This window comes from Falco cherrug, chromosome 13 (genome assembly GCF_023634085.1).
Source record: "Falco cherrug isolate bFalChe1 chromosome 13, bFalChe1.pri, whole genome shotgun sequence".
Taxonomy (NCBI): Eukaryota; Metazoa; Chordata; class Aves; order Falconiformes; family Falconidae; genus Falco; species Falco cherrug.
The window spans coordinates 22,797,531-22,817,722 of NC_073709.1; the positions used below are offsets into that span (position 1 = coordinate 22,797,531).

Genomic DNA, 20,192 nt, shown 5'->3' on the forward strand with positions numbered 1-20,192 from the left:
TCACTGAGTTCATGTACCAGTGAAAATCTGTTTTAAGATTTGAAACTGAAGTTAAAAGCACAATAAAGATACAAATTCCTGCTAATCTGAAACTTTCTCTTTCTCACCTTGTCATAAAAGCCCTTTGTGCCTGTAACCACAGTCCCTTATCTATCCTTCAGACTCTGCCAAAAGGAAGCTGACACCTCATCAGAAGATATCTGGGGAGAATGGTACTGCTTGAATCCTGCCTCTATCTTCGGAATATTTTAGTCTTCAAGGGATGGCAAAAGATTTCCACAGGCAGATGGATCAGCAGAAAATGTAACTGAACAGTTCATAAACAATATGTCCTCCTCATACCCAGCTAGTTAATTTTCCGTTTCACATTCTTACTTTTAGCTGTGACTGTATCTTTGCCTAATACCTGTGAATTTCATCTCCCCAGCTGCTACCCTGGAAGTAGAACTGATTTAGTAATTTTTGTAAATGAGAATAGGTTTTCCCTTCACTGCCAATATTACTCTGGTTTTGCTGTGGTATTTGCATAACTTTACAGTATTGCATGTTAGCTATCCTATTTTAGCAGAAACTAAGCACTACCATTTTTTTAAGAGACTGGAGTAGGCAAAGTGAGTCACTGCTGAGTGCAAAAAAGTTGAGCCTACTTAGCTACCGCGTGGCAGAAACCTGTAATGCCTGCAGGACCTTGCAGGGTAAGACTTAGCAGGCACCAGTTATGCTGCAGTTAAAAAAAAAAAAAAATTACCCTTTTATAGTAAAAGCATACACATAGGCACTTCTTTCCTGCTTTCTTATTCTTTAGTGTATTTCATTTTTCCACATGTTTACATAGCATTTCTGCAAAAGAAATCTTGGACTTTAAAGGTTTTTTTCTTAGTCCTTGGCTTTCACTACTTGTTATATCAAAGTGCAACTTTTCATTGATGCCCCTTTAGCAAAGTTTTTGATCCAAGATAAACAGTTAGTAGGACCATAGGTAACAATTAATACAGAATAATGGAAAATGAATGACAGATAATAATGACCTTTATTCAAGAACATCTTTTATTGTGCATGGCGCAGTCACCAAAAACAGCGTTCTTCTAAATACTCAGGAAAAATGAGACTCAGTGTTAGCAAACCATTTAAGCATGTGCTTATCTTTAAGCCTGTAGAAAGTCTTACAAATATTAACTGGAGTAGTCATGTGCCTGGAGTTAAGCATGCTTAGAAATACTTCACTGGACTCTGAGCCAAAGCCTGTCTGCACTATGGTTTGGGAATAGCAAAGAACAGAGTACAAAAGGGACGGTTATTCAGAATTTGGACAAATAGCTGTAAATACATTTTTTGGTGTTACTAAGCTCTGCTCAGAATGCACTGACTGAACACACAGTCCTAATAATCACAGCTGAAAAACACAGACTATAGACATTTATTGATTTAGACAAGATCACTCCTCACAGGAGAGCGAGCCTCTAGTTTTACAGACCTTTTAATTCCCTGTACACCATTCCTTTCCCTTTTACAAATCTCCTGCTGTGAAACTCTAATGCACTCTTGAGACGCTAGAAATCATGGAACTAACTCTGTAAATTGTCCATCAGCCAAAAGAGGAAGCAACTCCTAAGACCAAGGAGTTTAGTAGTTTTTACCCACACTGTGTTTTTGTCCAAGAAATAAAGCAACACCATCACCACGTACACCCAAAAACTGAAATACTTGTGCAATAGAGATAATAGCTGCATATCATTGTTGTCTGTTGGTGATATTCTGTAGCCACCTCCCACCCCCCAAAAAGGTACCTAATATCTGGTGTGTCTGCTGGCCACAAATTTCATTTTTTATTTTAAGCAAATCCAACTTTCCATGCAAATGGAAGTAATTTCTGCAGTACAGAAAGTCCTTTCAGAAAATGCTGAACTGATTAGTAGTATGGAAAAGTGGAACTAATTGCTACAGTGATATAACAAAAAAACAAAGCTAGAAATTAAAGCCATCCAATTCTTGCAAAAAATGATGGCCTATTTCCCACACACGCAGTCCTTATGCATACTCATTAAAAAGGTATAAGCAAGTTGATCATACATCCACTATCTAATCCATAAATGCATGCCCCTCTGCATATCCTTGACGACCAGGAGTGTGTCAAAAGCCTGTACAAAACATTCACGGCTAGGTCTGGTCGCACTTCAGGACCTCTCCAAAAGAGCTAATTTACTCCCAAAAATCGAAGTTTGCTAGCACAAACCTTATCTATCTGTCAAGCCTCGTGCACGCCTGAGGCAGAGACCTTTTGCTGGCCCTTCACTCCATGGTAAATTTCACCTTTGGAAAATAGAGGCCATGGGCTCATCTGAACAACACTTTTTTTTAGAAGGAAGACTGTCAAGGCCTCAGGGCTAACTCATTAGCCTACCCCCCAGCAGTCCCATCTGGATGGTCTTATCTGTAGGAATTCAGTCGTTCATTTATTTTTTCAACCACCATTTGTGACAGAGTTTCTTAAAAAGCAGACTCATGACTTATTATTAGCACATGGGCAGGTCAGCGCACAGGTTTATTTGCTGTTAACCAACATCCTAACATGCTGTGTTTAAAATTTCCAAAGGGACTATGAATAGGTTGTAAAAGTAGGAGGTTGAATTCTTGAAGGTAAGAGCTTATGATGGGACCACTGTCAAAGCAAGTCATATTTTGCTCTGATAACCCACAAAATTCACTGTGCAAAGAAATATAGCTCATACACACATGAGTTCCTGACAAATCCCTTATTAAAGGTGCTTTGATGATTGGCCTGTGATACTTCAAGCCATGGCACTTAGGGAACAATGGGAAAACAAGCAAGCTTTAAACTTTGAAAACATACAATCCATCCAGAAAAGGTAAAAGAAGGGGAAAAGCTAGGGTCAGGAGGGAGAGGACGGGAAAGAGGTAAGAGAGAAGAGAATATTCCCATTAAAGCATATGCAGCACAATTCCTGCAGGCTATTAGGGAGAATAAATACTCCCCTCGCTCATGTCAGGGGCAAGCCCCAAGCACAGGGATGTGACCTGTAGGACACTGGCAGGAATGCTTGGAAGGGAAGATCCCATTTTCCACCTGGGCTGTCTACCAGATCCTAGGCTATTCAGAGCATCACCAGTAGAAATACTTGCCAAAGTACCTGTGTCCCTCATTGTCAACACATATTGTATGCACACAGCTGGACACCACATCCCAGGAAATTATTCCTAGCAGAAGAAAAATACAGCATCACCACCAGAAAAAATTATCCACTTGCTTGCTTTCATCTTGTGCAGAGCACTGAAAAGTCTGGAAAGAGATAAATGTCTGTTATACAGGGATTTACACATTTCATCCAGACAATTGACTTAAATTTCAAGCATGAAGCCAGAATTGACCATTTATCAAGTTAATCTTCATGATGTATTTAGTGTCTAACCGTAATACCTTCAATTGTTTTCACAGCCTGCAGAGCACTGGGCAGGGGGAGAGCACCTGTTAAGAATCAAGAACTGAAAAAGAGCCATGCAGTAGATTGGAGTTATAAATATTGGCCCTCGTCCTGCAAATGCTTGGCATCCACTGAACACCAGTGTGAATGAAGCTACAACTGGTCACCTTAGTGGTCTGATGATGGTCTTACCTGTTTCAAGCAAGGACCACCTTCTTAGTTCATAGAAAGGCATGCAAAAGGATTAAATGCTCTCAGCGTGGTCCGTTATTTCTATCCTAATGAAACAAAGGAGAAAATGAGGGCAACTTGGTTACAGCATTAACTTAAATCGTTAGGATATCCAGCAGCTTCCTTTCTCCACTAGTGCCTTGATGCTTAATCATCGCTAAGAAACTTTTGATTGTCACTTTTTGTAATTTTCCTGCCAAAAGCAAGTATTTAAAAAAAAAAACCAATAAAATCACAGCTCAGGCATCTCTCCGTCCTCATATACAAGGCAGCTTTTTAAATCATCCAGCCAGTTGAGTCAGAATCTTATTGTCTTTCTTGAATGAAAGCAAGCAGTTTCTCAAGTAATATTCTGATGTCAGCAGCACTAGATAAAACTGTGAAACCACTGATCAAAACTGAAGATTTAGTAAGTCAATTCCCGAAGTTCTGCATCTTTAATTTCAAAAATAAACATTTTTAATAATTTTTTTTTTTGCCAAACTTGAGCACAAATACTAGAGAAAATACTCAAAACTCTATATTGGGGGTTAGAATACAAATCTTGCTTGCTTTTGATAAAATCTATGCTCCTAAATCTTTTAAGCATATTTTCAAAGCTTTGCCTGTTTTGTAAATGACTACTGTCAATTTTCAACATTTCATTTGCTTTTCCAGCTATCCTTCCTATATATTTCATCTGATTTCATTTTCATTATTTTCTCTGGATCAGTTTAAACAAAATGGGAAAACTGCTTATTCTTAAAAGGAAAGTGTCCTGCCTCTGCCATCATAGTCTAGAAGGATGGATGTACAGGTCAGTTTCTTGGCTGCCTGTAATCATCACACATCAGTAGGTGCTGACTTACAACAATACTACATGCTGGGGGAAAAAAAAAAATCAGATTCTTTAGATCTCTAATTAAATCAGCATCTTCCCTCCCTCTAGCTCTACCCTTTCATTTGATGACCACTTCCAAAATCAGTGGGAGGAGGGGTACTGTTCAACTGCTTCTGAGGATCAAGCAGAGGAATGGAGGAGGCTTGTTGGGTTATTTTCCAACCCATGTGTCATGAGAAGTGATTTTTCATTCTGATTTTGTACGACACCTTGACACCACAGAATCCTGGCTAGAGACAGAGGGTTTTCAGCATTCCTGTAATCCAGTAATTCAATTAACAGACTTGTAGGCCACCAAAGTTATTCTTTGGCATCACTGTGTGAAGAGCTGGGGGTGCCGTAGCTCTACAGTCACAGATCAAGTGTAATACAATTATTTCCGTTCCAGATTTCAAAGATTAGCATTTATATACTGAACAATTGTAATGGAGTATTTTAATTACCCAAATGAATGAGATGTTCACATTCAAAATAATTGCTGCATGGATTGTCTAAAATGTACCTAAACATGACATTTTGCCTTCAGTTCAGTAAGCCCAAGTAAAGATCAATAACATATGTGAAAGCCAGAAACTGCAGAGGGACCAAACCTGTAAATTTGCATTTGTACATTTTTTTAAATCTCTGGGTTAGTTCTGGATTACCTCTGATTAAAAAAAAAAAAAAAAAAGGAGGAAATAATTATGTCAGCGTAAACATTCACATATCTGGGTAGCAGGGAAACAATGCTGTTTTGTCCATTTCTACTCAAGAATGGGTTCTGTTTCAAAATGGGAAAAATATATAGGATCTGTATTATTACTAATTTGAAAAATAGCGAGTAGTACAAGCTAGGCTATGCAAGGTAGATGAAAGCTACTTCGGCCTGACTTTTGCTTTCTTTTCGGAACTGCCGTTTCACTAAGTGGCAAGCAGCGGAGGTCAGAGGCCAAACGAAAAGGATAAGCGTCAATGGGAGGCCCTGTGGTGTGACACAAGTGCATAGTGGTATATTGTCCACAGCCCATGAAGAACTTGTCAACAGCTCAGTGAGAATCCCTCAAAGGAGCGTCTATGGTTTCATTGCATCCTGCTCCCTGGAGGCGGTGGCAGATACCCAGGGAAGGAACAGCTATATAAGCAAGATGGCTCTCTAGGAGCTCTCCTGTCTTCTAGCATTTGTTTTTATTTATCAACCTAAAGATTTTCAGTAGAAAAAGCTTCCAAACAACTAAAAACTTCTATACAAGCAAGAACTGCTAGAAGCAGTTAATTATGCCTTAGAAAGCTAGATGTGAAAAATAAATACAAATAATATTTGCTAAATTGGCTCAGGTTACATTAAGCTCCTGCAAAATCTTCTTGGAACGTCCCAATGTCCAGTCTTTCATTCTCCTGTGAAACCCAAACTTACCTAAGCAGCAGATCAGGCCTTGATGAACCAGAATTTCCTGCAGGGGAAACAAATAAGACATAGCGTTCTTTTCAGGAAAAATTAATTATCAAGTTATCCTCTGAAATACGACCTCTTGCAACAGGCAAGCTCTCATTTAATCGTTCTTATCACTGAAGTTATTAAGGACTGCATGAAGAGCATCAACTGTTAAATGGCAATGATCAGATTTTTCGATCCTGGTATACAGCTAACGGAGTTGAACAGAAGAGAATTTGTCTCACAGTTGAGGAGAATCCCTGCCTTTCTAGAATAACCTGTTAAAAAGTATGCATTATGCGCACACGTTGCCTTTGTTCTGGTTTTATATAGCCCCTGGAACAACTGAGTAAGAGCCCAGGAAGGGTTTTTTAGGCCTAACATCATGCAAGTAATAAATTGTCATCCCTATCCCATTTTGAAAAGAAACCAGGAAATAAGCTGAAGAATCTTGAATTGTGTCTGTAACAATACGGACAATGAAGAGATTCATCAGGAAAAGAGATCAGAAGAAATTCAACAGCATCTGTTTGCCGGACAAGGCACACGACAAAAGTGTTTGTGGATGGACACGCAGCCAGGTTTATTATTAGAGAAACAACAGGACTAATCAGGAGGTGAAAGCCGGGAAGGGGGGGTGAGGGTGGGGGCGAGGAGAGAGTCAAGGAAGGCGGTCAGCTTGTGTTTCTGCAGAACAGGTAGGGAACTGGCCTGGGGCTGCAAAGCACATTTTAATGAATTTCCTCTGGCTCTTAATGAATTCAAGCATTCCATATTTTTTACCTTACTTTCAGATCTCCCTTAATCATCATTTTTAACACAATAAAATATGCAAGCAATAAAGATGGATCTCAGTATACTGGCCACCTAACTTTAATGCAGCAGAGGAATTTTTGCCATCAGGCATTTTTGTCCACGTTTCTATCACCTGTATTATTCCAGATCTGCTGTGTTGAAATAAATGGGGTTATGGCAGCGTGAACTGAAACAGAGGTAAAGCAGACCCTCACACTGTAAACTTGATACCATTTGTGGGATGTAACGTCGCATGTTTCCGCCCGCTGCCCCCAAGGCCAGAAGAGCTCAGGCTGTCTAACTGAACAAAGCAAAATCTAGAGCACCAAGGTTTTGGAGAAACGACTGGCAAGGAATCAAACCATAACTCATAGATGTTGGAAGGCAGGTTGAGCTGCTCTGAATAAAATACAGCCCAAGTTATCATAAAATAAATACCTTAGGATTGTTAATAACAACAGGAACGTCCAGTTGTTTAAACCTCTGAGGGGTCTTAAAACACACTGGCAAATACCAGTCAGCCAGCCAAGCCTGACAGCATCCCACATCTTCAAGAGATATGCACAGACACTTTGAAACAGCATTTTCAACTGCCAGCTTGAAACCAAGAGCGTCCAACTTGAATCAAATCTTGCTATTCAGCAATATTGGCACCTGCATCTCCTGTCAATTCTAGCAGGAACTGTGACAGATCTACAAAAATTAAGATTTCAGACCCAGCCCAAAAGCTGTCTTTGGAACACAGCTCCTCTGCCTCAAGCAGGGTATTTGCCCACTTCTGTCAGAGCTGAGCAGACACTACCAAACAGGAGCCCCAGCTCCTGGACTGACAGGCCACAGTTCCTCTAGCCTTTGCAGCTGCTACAACTAAATTTACAAGCACTCAAAAAACCTTGGCACTTTCTTCTCCATAGTTATAATGCAGTCCCACTCTTTACACTAAGCTTACCTAAAATCAACCTGATTAGAAGAGCAGCAGCAGCTGCCTGCTGAGAGCTGCTCATTCAGAGAAGAGGAACAACAGGGCAAGCAGGCTTCCTGGGAAGCACAGGCTAGCACTCAGTCATGCTGCTGCTGCTACAGGAAAGCAACTTAATTTGGGTGCATGTGAAGCGCATTGTGCTTCCCGCACAAAGACACGCTTTGATCAGCTGCCTTTAGAAACCTGGAGCAAGCTCCTTTTAAATACAGCATTTGAACCTTTGGCAATAGGAAGCTTTTTACCTTTTTGTCTGAAAGTTTCCCAGTAGGATACAAAGGCTTGGGAAATCACAGCTGTAGTCATCCTTGGAGGCCACATTTACTGGTTTTGTCTTGTGAGCCCACTCCCCATCAACGTCAACAGGAGATGGACATGGAAGATGAAGACCTTAAAGAATCACTCCACTTTTCATCCCTTAATGCTCAAACTCCTAACAAGAAGGGCATCTAAGTGAACTAGACACAGCTTTCAAATCCACTTTCAAAACTGACTTTGGTCCTGTTCCTCCCCTCTGCAGAGCCAAAAGTGACTTCAGCTTGTGCAAGCAGAATCAGGCTTTGTCTGTCCCCACAAAGATAGCAACTGCCCTAACCATGAGTAGTCTGCTTCATACATGGCACACATGGGACAATTCTCCATGGTCACACTGCGCCTGGCTGCCACGACACACCAGCGTGGTATCATTTCTTACAGGTTGTGGTTCTGAACACAGCTGAAACCACTCCCTGGGATATTCAGAGTGTTACTGGGAAAAAAAGAGGAGGAAACCAGAAACTTTTTTCTGCATATCCCACAGAGCACTCCATAGCATTTTCATAAATGATAAAGTCATTCATAAGCCTCAGCAACTGCTAAGAGATCACAACATGGAAGCAATAAACTCTTCAGATCTCTTTATGGAAAATGGATAAGGACATTCTTTTGAACAAAAGGATAATTATCTGGCCTCTGAACATAGAAAGTTGGCTGACTTGAGAGAAAACCCAAATGATTTACAAGATCCTGCTAAATTTCTGCTCCTCTGTTCACCCAAGGCTATCTAGCAAAGAGCCAATCTTTCACTACTGAAGGCAGCTTGACTTGGTTGGATGATGGGCACTGTAAGGAGACGCAGAAGGGAGAGTGACTGAGCAGAAAGAGAACAAAATTTATGTGAGGTTTATTCACAGACCTGCCAATCCCTGAACAATCGTAGTGTGGGAAACCAGAATAATGCACTGAGCTCTAAAGATGAAAACCATATTGAAAGGACTAGATGTCACTGCAAAATTAAAAGATAAACAGTATCTTTCCCTTTAATGGCACCAGTACCACGTGACTCTTAACGAATTATGTGAAAACAGATTTACAGGCTCATGCCCTAAACTTATTCCTCCTCTGATAAGAAAACATGCAAACATAATGATCTGGAGAAGAAAATTAAATCCCCAGGACTGGATCATATTCAGAATAAAAACAAAGAGGTTCTTCAAAAGCTAATCTCTCAGAAGTCTCAGTACAACATGATACTCTCTCAAGGTGCAGATTTCTCTACCTTGCTGCTTAAGCGTGCTTTACTATGCAGAGTGTAAGAATAAAGAGCACTTTTTTTTATTTCAGTTAAAAGGGAACAAATTCTCTGGAATGACAAAAGGAGGAAAACAAGACCCTAGAGCATGAAATTAGAAGTGGTAGGAATCCAATTCTCAAACAAATACAGAAATGTCACTTGATTACTGGCTATCAATTATATTTATTTTATGAAAATCCAGCATAGTGTTTTCTTTATCAGCTACTATGTCAGGCATTTCTGAATAAATATATTCATATATATATTCAGATATCCAAAGCAATCCCCCCAATGAAAGGAAGTGAACTTTATCATTACACTGACCTGTATGTGAAAGCAACTGCCAAGGGTGTTTCAGAGAGCACCACCCTAATGAAACCAGAGCTGGCAGTTGCCTTCCTGCTGATTTCTCAAAATCTAGAATAATATGAACTGTCCCCCAGGATTTACAGACCCTGCTACCCAAAGCCTCCCCACTCACACCCTTCCATTCTGTTTTCAGCTGGACAAACCATTTCTCCTCCCCATAAAATGTGCCCTTAGTTTATACCCCCACCATAAAACGGGAAACGCACCCCGCTGCAAGAGGCCACGTGCAGAGTCTGAGCTCTGGTCCAGTTCAAGTTGCCAGCGTGGAAATACAGAAACTCTGGCTCGTGTGGATAAACAGCTATACAGGAACCCCAGTGGTAAAAAAACTTGCCGACTGTTGTTTAGCCAGACAGTGACTTTAGGGCTGTGGCAAAGACAGATGTGGGAGAGACCTGTAGTCATGTTGAAATAAACCAAAGGAGTTTCAAGTTCAAATCCCTCTGCGGAAGGCTAAGCTCCATGGCACAGGGAAAGAGCACAAGAGTTACTACTGCACATGAAGAGGAGACCCCTAGGCATCACATGGTGACAAGCTCATTCTCCATGCATTGTCAGAAATCCAGACCCAACACTTTGGGGCAGCAAGGAACCCCTGTTTCTTCCGTAACTTTGGTTCATAATTTGCAGCTCCTGTGCATTGGCAGGGTCAAGGGCAGAACCAACGGCTCTGACTCCAGATCTCCAGCTCCACCAACATGCCATTTCGTTCTCCTTTTATCTTCCCGAAACAAAGCTGAGAGGAAAACACCACCACAACCACTGCTCCCTAATCACAATTAGGGAAAAGATGCAGCCCAGCATCTTCCAAGTGCTCTCTTCCATGTGGCATAACTTGACAGATGAAGAAGACAGTAGGCAGTCGATCCCACCTTTACAGGGACCGCAGTTATATCTTGCATCCTCACACTGATGCACACAGAGCTAGCACAAAAGCAGGGGACTCTGCTTCCTCAAGTCAGAGCCTGGCCCAGAGCGTGGCAGAAGGGGACGCCATAACAGTGAGGTGCAGACTCCTTCAACTGATAGCTCCTTCCCTGCTGCGGACACTGCTCCTTCAAAATCCCTTCCTAACCTCTAGACAGCTCAAAGAAGAGAAAGGGGAGGACTAATGCACAGCATATTTACTATATCTTTTCTGTGATCTTTGGTGCTGAAATTTTGCCCACCCCTCTACCTTTTGCCTGTCAGCTATCACATGTCACAGTTACAGACCAGTCCTATGAAGCGCCGAAATTATTAAATGCCTTTCAGCTTGGTTCTTTGGGCATTCATTGAGTAAACGGGCTGTCCTAGAAGGTTCTTGAATCAAGATCTACACATTAAACCCAGAGTTTCTTACCTTTCCTACAGTGTTTATTTCAATCATCCAACATTATCTCCAAAAGGCCACAAAAGGAGCTTTAAAAAAAAATAAAAATTAAATACCTGGTTCCCAGACCAGCTTCTTCCTGCAAACTTCTCTGTGGAGCAATCCCAGTTCCTGAATCAATGAGGATGACTTACATAGGCATACCTGCTGCCTCTAGAACGCAAGATCAGCTTCTCAATTCAACACATGATTGATTTTACTCCAGCTGGTCACTTTAGGTCATTTACAAAACTGCAAACAAAATTTACTTTAGCAAGTAAATCACAATGTTTACAGATTAGAAACATACATCTTTAACACACCCACATTTTCTCCCATTGGACCTGTGGACAACTTAAAGATATGCAAAATACCTGCAGGCTGATATCCCAACACCCTACGCAGCTTCTGTTTATTTCACATATAAATTGTTCTCCAGGAGGCAGCCACTAAATATTGAGTGTTCATAGTACTAAAAACGGGGCACTTGGGTAAATGCATGAATCTAGAAATTGCTTAATTCTTTATTGTGTTCTGCTATTATATATTCATGAGGCTACAAGGAGGAAATTTAAATTTTATTTTTTTTAATAGAAGATCATTCTCTCACATCAAGTCTCTTATATGTATTTGTACCAAAACCTTCTGTGTCTTGCAACACACTAATGACGGCTCTTCAGTTCATCTTCAGAAGTTAAAACTGGTTTTTGACATTTTCTTATTTAACAAATACTTTTATCAGTAGTAATCTTGCATTGTTCTAAGGAATTTCTCAAATAATCAAACATGACTAAAAAAGGACTAATACTGCTTTTATTGTTTCAAATATAAAAGTGTATACACATGATACAAAAAATATATTAAGTAATCCAGTGCAATCTGGATAATTATTTTAAATGCATACTCTGAAACCCTGAATGTGTCAGCCTACAAGCCCACTTCCTATGTTTTTCGATCTGCAAGATCTGCAAGTAATTTTGTCTTGTTTTCACAGAGTGCAAAGACATTCCATTTGTTTACACTAGAGACAAATTTTACTCAATTGACGCAATTCCATTGATTAAATAATGGCTTTCTTCCTCATTTCAGGCAATTTCAGCCTTATGACATAAAAGAGGTAAGTGATTGTCATCTGTGTTCATAATATGTGACGGGCAGATTATCAGCTATGAGCCTTATTGCCTAATGACAGGACCTTTTCAAGGACTGATTTAAGTCTGAATGCTCATAACCTGTTCTGAAAACTAGGCAGATGGTTAAATAAGTCAACAAAGGGTCAACTGTAGGCCAACTACAGGTGATTTAACTGGAGGGACCTCTAGTAGGTCAAGTGAAATAAAGCAGATATAATTCATCCAACTTATGCATTAAAAACACTGGTGAAGACCAACTTCTGTTTACCTGCAACCTTTGTGATAACGCTCCTTTAACAAGATTATTAGGCCATAACAAGGTCCTCTTCAACAACTTCGGCAACTTCAATAACAAGGCCATTCAGGTCCTCTTCACAGCTTTTTCTTAAAGCGAAAAAGCATACAGAAGTCTGCATATTCCTTACCATCACAGAGTTGTCTTAGAATAAAATGCAGAAATAGCTGTTGTGAAAATAAGAAGGTAAGAAAATAAAATCCTTAGCAATCCCAGCAAATAGATCACCATTGAAATACTTTCACAACAAGAAAGGCATTTGTTCTAACGTGCTCACACAGTGCTAATCCCAAAAAGCATTGCTGTACCCATCCACAGACTCTTCAAAACCTTAACACGAAACAGTCTCATTTTCGGGTGTTAAACTTGTGTGAGGTGTTGGCCACCACACAGAAGCCCAGGGATGGCTCCGTTCCTCAGGTCAGCGTGGGATGCCCATGGAGAAGCAGAACAAGCCTTAGCCCAGGCGCGGTGCTGAGCGGGCTGCAAGCACAGTGCTGATGCTCACCTGTACATCACCTCTTTAACGACCGACCAGAAAAGGCTTTTTGAATCTTATTTCAGTGAAGTTCCACTGACATCTAGTGGACAGCCCTTCTGCAGTAACGTATCTCACGGGGTAACTTGCCAATTGCTTTGAGGGAGGCTACAGAGCAAGGCTTAGACAGAGAATGGTAGATCTGAAAGGAAACTTTAAAGGTTTTCTAGTCCACCTCCCTGCCCTAATGCAGAACCAACTATACCTGCGTCGTTCCTAACACACTCGCACAAACAGATCTTAAAAACCTGCCTTGGTGGAGCCACAGCCACACCAGCCACGCGTCCTCCTGAGCAGTCTGGCAACAAGTTAGGCAGTGAACTACACGCTGCACTATCATACCCTTTTCTTTCCCCGTCTTGTCCTACTCACACCAGGCATGGAGAACAGCGAGTGCTTATAACTCGCCTAGTTCCCTGGATGAGCAATTGTAGCATAATATACAAATGGCCCTGATGAGTAGCAAGTCACTCTACAACATATGCAACCTCAGCTTCTCACAAATGCATGGTTTGTCCAAAACCAGATGAAATTTCACAGATGCAGCAAAAAAAAAAGCACATCCTTGGCCACAGGACAATGCCCCAGCCAAATTGCAATACCTTAATCCAAAAGGAAAAGCACAAACCCCCATTTCTCAATCTCATTTTCAGCAACAGTTTCAAAAGCAGCGTACTCAAAGCGCTCTGCTCGCACTGAAGCTTTTAGCTCCAAAAGGTAAGGTTTAGCAGCCATGTGCGACAGTAGCAAGGATTTTATAAGGGACAATACTGGGTAGTTGTAGCTCCAAGTATTACTTACCTGCATTCCCCTGTATATAATGTATCCGTAGCTAATCCTTTTCTAAATAACACTGCTCAAATGATATTTCATAAACCATGGTACAGACTTGTTAGGTTTCAGCAGTAATTCCAAACACTAAAGCCATCTAAATGCTACAAAAACAACAGTAATTTATTTTCTGAACAAGATTCTACATAAGCATATTATAGACACTCCTGAAACTTGCTTGAATAGCACAAAGGTAGTTTTTTTTCTAAGCCAGTATCCAGACCTTGGCGGTTTAGGCTGCTGTGTGTGCTTCACACCACACAGCAACATCTGCTAGCAGTTAATTTGGAAAATGGGAGACTGTCACCACAAAATGTAGACCTTTTAAAATAAACACAAGAAAAATATTACCAAGCAAAAATAAAACTGCATAATAAATAGAAGTGGGTGGTAGCTACACACTGGTGTAGAGGATTTTATAATAGATCAAACAAATCACCATACCGAAACTGCCCACCACAGTGCCGCTTTCAAGAGACTGCTGGTTGTCAGACTGACATCTGGACCTCTCTCATCCTCCCTTGCTGTTTCTTCCCCCATTAAAAAAAAAAAAAAAAAAAAAGTCTTAATTATCTATTTACTTTCATGGGATGGTAATATTAAAAATATAAACCCCAAACCCTAAATTTCCAAAGTACTCTGTCAGCAAGAAATGCTCAGTCTTTTTTCTTTATGAGCTCAAACTATAAAGCAGCAGAGAAGTACACTCCCTCCCAACATTAGATGAAATATGGCTTAAAAGCATAGTCAGAACCAAGTTACTGGGCCTCAGTGGAAATGTTCAGACAAAACTGTTTGCATTAAATAATGGGGGCTGGAGAAAAAGCAAAGTTTTTCCTTATGTCTTTATATCCTTCAGTATGAATAAAAAAATAGTTCTGCAATTTTCAAAAAGAAAAAAAAAACATACAGTGAGTAGATAATTGTAAAATGTAGGGCAAAAATTCCAGTGGTCCAGGTGATATCAACTGACAGAGGTTATTTTGTAAGTCTAGCCAAACAGGGCTTAGTAAATGTTATTATCAAGATCATGTTCAAAGAAATATCCCACTCCTATATGCCATTAGACCTCAGTCAGGAATCACAAGCCCTCCCCTGTTTGCATTTAAATGGGAATCCCACTGGCAAAATGAACTTTTCAGCTACTATTATCATTGTGAGAACAGAATCTCCTGTACTGATTTCTCCTCACAATCTGGTGCTCTTAGGGAGTCCCTCCCAAGTTTTCAGAAAGACTGTGACATCTTTAGTCTGAGAGCCCATTCGTGAGTCAGGCTTGTGCTTGGCTCTAACAGTTCAGACCTGTTGACTGATTGCATGGGAGACTACATCATGAATGTCTAGGGAGAAGGGGGTTGTGCAGAGCTCCCAAGGAATCACACTAAAAAGAGTATATGTTATAAAAAAAAATCAGAGTATTAAGGCTGTCAACTTGAGCACTCAAAGTGGTTTGGTCCACAAGATGACCTGGGTTTGGCCAGTAGGTTTGAATGCATTCCAGCTGAAGACAGTGGGGAAAATAAACTTAATAAAATAAAATAAAAGTTCAGGTACTCCCAGCTTCTCACAGATGGTCTCCAATCCTGGGAGTCTCACCATGCAGTGGGAGTCTGAACCAGATTTGTCTAAAGTGCTAAAGTCTCTCAAAACCAGCTGAAATGATTGGAGCCTCTCAACGTCCCTGTTGCAGACTAAATCCCCTCTACTGCTCTTTTGGGCCATTTCCTCACCTCACACAGGCAAATTAAAAATTAATGCATTGATATGAAAGTCTCAGATAGCTTCATGATCAGCACCATAGAAAAGTCCACAAAAAGAGAGAGCTTTATATATAAAGGATACATTGGAAACTTATATGACCCAGAAGACCTGGCAAAACCCATGGAATAACCAAGTGAGACACCGAACATTCATTCATTCAATGAGTGCTATCCATCCTGTCCCCTGTGCAAGGCTGAGCTACCCTCAAAGGTGCAAGCCACGTATGGGCAAAGAGGGCCCCTACTACAGTGGAAACAAGGATTTCAGACAGTCCTGGGGGGAGAGCCCTGCCCAGTGAGTTCCCTGGCCCCTTGGGTCTGCCAGCAGCTACAGGAAACGGTGTTCCCTACAGCAAAAAGCTGGCTTTTTAGGGAACTGAATGTACTGCAACTGATAGTACTCAGGTCAGATGTCAAAGGAGGACTGGTGCCAGAATGGTGATATATGGCTGGCATGAAACAGCTTGGGGCGTCACCATCACCTTCCATCTGAAGATATCAAAGACACAGTCAGACATGAACAGATAACATCCACTCACACTTGGAGAAACAGGAATTCCAGTGCTTCCAAATACTTCTATCCCCAAGGTAGTTCCAATGTATTAACCCCTGTAGAACTTGTAAGTATGCAAGGTTATCAAGCTAGAAACAGGAAAACAGAAAAATAGGATTCTGACAAGCATTTTCAGGTGTGCTAAGTACCAATTTTACTGTTTGATCAAATGAGATATACTAGGCTAAGGTTCCTCTTCCTTCACTGTGGGTAGATCTAGCAGACACAGCTCCCTTTGCTGTGGGGAGTGAAAGCAGCTGCTGCCGACCCCCCCGCTTCAGGGCTGCCTCCCTATGCCCCAGGCAGCCCTTGATCAACCAAGCCTGGGTTAACCACGTTAGACCTGCGCTGTTTCTCTGCTCCCACTCTTCTGTTGCCATGAACGTAGCTACTCGGCCATCTTTTGCTCTCAGGTGAGGCAAGGTCAGAGCACAGCATCCTCTTGGGCCCTGCAGCACCGGGAATGTTTAAGGAATCACTCCCTGCTGTCAAACCAAACTGGGTGAGAGCTCACTTGCCTAAAAGTCTTGTGTTTATTTCATAGCGGTGATTTTGAAACCAGATCTGTTCACATGGGAACTGTGCTGTGTGTTGGCTGCAACTATGCCCATAATCCCCAGGAATCACAGGTTGGGAATAGCACATCATCTGGCTCTTTTACTGGAGGTTCTCACCACCCTTTTATTATTACAATATAGAGTTAATGATACAGCCAGGCATTAAACTTTAACGATCTAATTATAATTGTCTAAGGGGCTCAGCTCTTTCTGACTGGGCGCAGACATCTCACATCCGTACTGAGGACTGGGAATTTTCTCACTACGGTACGAGGGAATCCCTGGTGGTTTATCTGACTGACTTACAGGCTTTTACAGCTCAGATCTCCATATCCCCACATTGCATTGTTTTTCCAGAAACTGCACTGTTACTATTACACATTTCATTGTCGTAAATTATCTTTCGCGTTTCTCTTCAATTATTCAAAGCAGCCAGTTCTCCCAAGAAGCACTGACAGTGCTATACTTACATAGCCTGTTCTGCAACTGGCAGGCGATGATGAAGACACACACAAGTCAGCGTAGCTTTTGCTCACATGCTTGATGTGCTGTTCAGATTCCAGAGCTGGTTTTTACGTCTGTTGCAGAGTGTCTGTCATCACGTCTCTTCAGAAGCCCAGCAGGGTATCCCAAACAATACCAGCCTTGCAATGGGGAAGAAGGTTCCTTTCTTCCCAAGGTTTTAGTGGCAAAATCTCAAACAACAGAATGAAACATTGTGTGTCAGAGCCCAAACTGGAGGGAAAAAAAAAATAAAATAAAACAACCCCAAACAAAAAACAGCTTTTCCACCCACCCATCTGTCCCGTGAGCCCAAACTCTCCCTGACTTATGGCAAGCACCCTGGAAAATATAAGATTTCTCCAAATTAAAAGACCATATGTCTCAACCACAGTTCCTTTCCAGAGAAAATCATTGAAAGTCCTCCTACATTCATAGCCTACTCCAGTGGGAACAAGAAATTCTTGTTTACCCATTCTCCGAGGATCCTATGGGAAGAACAAACAGGGAGTCGTTTCAAGAGCTAGGTGGTACTAAGCACCAGGCATCACCAGCCACTAATCTATAAGCAACCACCTTGGGATCGGTTACGTTCTGCTGGTACCTATCTTTTGTCTGCAAAGAGAAAGCACAAAACAAGTTTTTCTTGGTTTCAGAGACTCCTCTCTCAGCTCAGGGCATGTGCCACCGAGCTTTTGGTGGCCTGCCCATCAGACTACCGTTGTCCCAGCGGCTGGCCCCTCTGTGACAGTCATCCCAGGATCCCAAGAACCAGAGGGCCACAGGCACCCACCTTCTCCATGCGCAGCTGTGGGCACGGGACCAGCTGAACATCAGCTGAGCCTTCACATCAACCACTTTCCCCATTACCTGTTCATCTGTCAGCTCCTGCTGGCAGTACCTGTCCCACACAAAAAGAGAAAAACACAGCCATCATGAAGAGGTCTCCGCTGCAGAGCTGACACCACACAGGAGCCACAAGCAGGTGGCTCATTAGGCCAGGGTGCAAGCACTCCACCTGAGGACCGCTGCAAGGCTGTGATCCCTTCTCAGAGAGTCACCTTGCACCTTTGCCACAGCTCTGGATGGAAAATAAAGGTAACTCCAACAAGCTACTCTCCTTTTCCCAGACATCTAGCCCAGATAATGTTCCTTCCAGGAGCTTCTTCAATCAGCTGCCCATGCAAGGTCCATTCCAAGTTCCCTTGCACCATTTCTTAATCATACCCAATATCTGCTGCACTGCACCTGGGAACTGATGAAACAGATCCCAGGTTCCTGAATTACACTGATTTCTTTGCAGTGATTTGAGGCTGTCTCAGCAAAGCTTCTTTTTCACAGAGGCTGAGGAACATCATACTCATCTGTGGGCTCCTAATCCCTTCAGAACAAAGACTACTTTCAAGAGTTTTTCAAATTGCTTTCAATTTGTTTGGTTAGATATTGCAGAAAAGCAGCCATGGAAGATTTTATTGAACCCTGGCATGCAGTGACCTTGTTGCTCCATTTCATCACTGGTTCTAGGGTCACCCTATTAGGGATAATACTGGGAATTACAGGATTATCTTATGCTTCCGGATGCATTTTACATAGAGTAATTTATTCTGTCTTCCCTTTCATGAATGCCTAATGTAAAATATGAGACAGGGTTTATAAGATGCTAAAGATATTAAGCTTTCACCTAATCACTATTGTTTGAGGTCCTATGGAAACTCAGCCTGATCTGCAGCTGGGTATTACTAATATCTGATCCCAGACACGTGATGGTACATTAAAAGTGCTAGTAAACTGTCTGGTTAGCAGATTCACAAAGGGAAAGTTAATGAACTAGTACTATATGTACGCTGCTATGCGTCTAAGTTATATCTGGCTGCCATGTGTGCCCAGAAGCAGTTCTTTCTCAGAGTATGCTGAAAAGCTCTGTCACCACAAGTCAGGCGCACCCTTGATACTTTTCATAAGGCTCCAGAGGAAATTAATGTTGGTTCTTCCAGGTTACAGCTTTTGTATGATAAAAAACCCTACACCAGCTGTATCGTACGGAAAACAGAAACAGATCAGAACAGAGACAGGTAACGTAATCCACATGCAACTGATAATTCAAGTACGGGTCTGATGTTCAGCATTTGACACAATGATAGATGAGGCCAGGGTTTACCTTCCTAAAACATCCAATATCAGAGGGAGAAATGAAAGCAACACAAAAATGTGCAGCCTGATTGTGACTGAAGGTGAGCTGTAAAAATGGAATAATTGTTACTGAAGGTGACCTTCCAGTCTGTAGTGAAGTTCCTAGTTATTTCAGTGTGCTTTATGCTAGGACATGTGTGACCAATCTAAAGGTATCAAGAAATTTTGTGTATACTACCAAGCTCTGAATGATTTGGTCCTGAAGATGCAGAGGATACACAAGGGCAAACCTCATCAGAGTTGCCAGCCTTATGCGCAGGGCTGAAAGACACTCAGTTAATAAGATGACTGGGTGCTTAATAAATGCCTCGATGAAACACAGAGATTAAAAGCTTGGAGGTCCCTCCCATGGTGTTACCTCAATATAAAAGAGGAATAATGCAGTGGTCAGTCAAACTGAGAACACAGAAATCAGCTAACATGAGACCTCATTTCTTGACACACTGCACATGAGACTGGTGAGAGCATCAAAGTGAACCCTGCAGACAGCATTTTTGGGTGAATCATCCTGTCTACCTTTTAGTCACTCATTTGCAGACCCTTTTTGTGGAATAAGGCAAGACAGACTACACATACAGAGAGAGGGCTGTGTTTTATGGGAACTGAAGAGGTGTGCTTATAGTGAAATCCATCTTGTGCTCAAAATTCAGCGTCAAATTTTTCAGTAATTATCTGTACCAGGAGCTCATAAATGCACCCCTTAGATCTTAACTCAAACATTAAAAATATTCAAGTATATCTGTACAAAATTTGTCACTGTCCACACAAAAATTCCTTGCCAGGATCCATCATTTCCCCTGTATCCTAATTTGCTGTTTTCACTATC

General features: G+C 41.5%; 1 long non-coding RNA gene across 2 annotated transcripts; it reads right to left on the reverse strand.

Annotated features, from left to right (window-relative positions):
- Positions 1-766: 766 nt before the first annotated feature.
- Positions 767-16,333, reverse strand: LOC129737310 (uncharacterized). Of its 2 annotated transcripts, XR_008735030.1 has the most exons (6): positions 16,105-16,333; positions 14,250-14,335; positions 11,086-12,603; positions 5,945-5,981; positions 3,633-3,718; positions 767-3,298 (listed from the first exon to the last, which is right to left on the reverse strand). It is a non-coding gene; the product is annotated as an uncharacterized LOC129737310 (long non-coding RNA). The 2 variants fall into 2 exon arrangements; XR_008735029.1 differs by having other exon boundaries at positions 767-3,718.
- Positions 16,334-20,192: the final 3,859 nt, after the last annotated feature.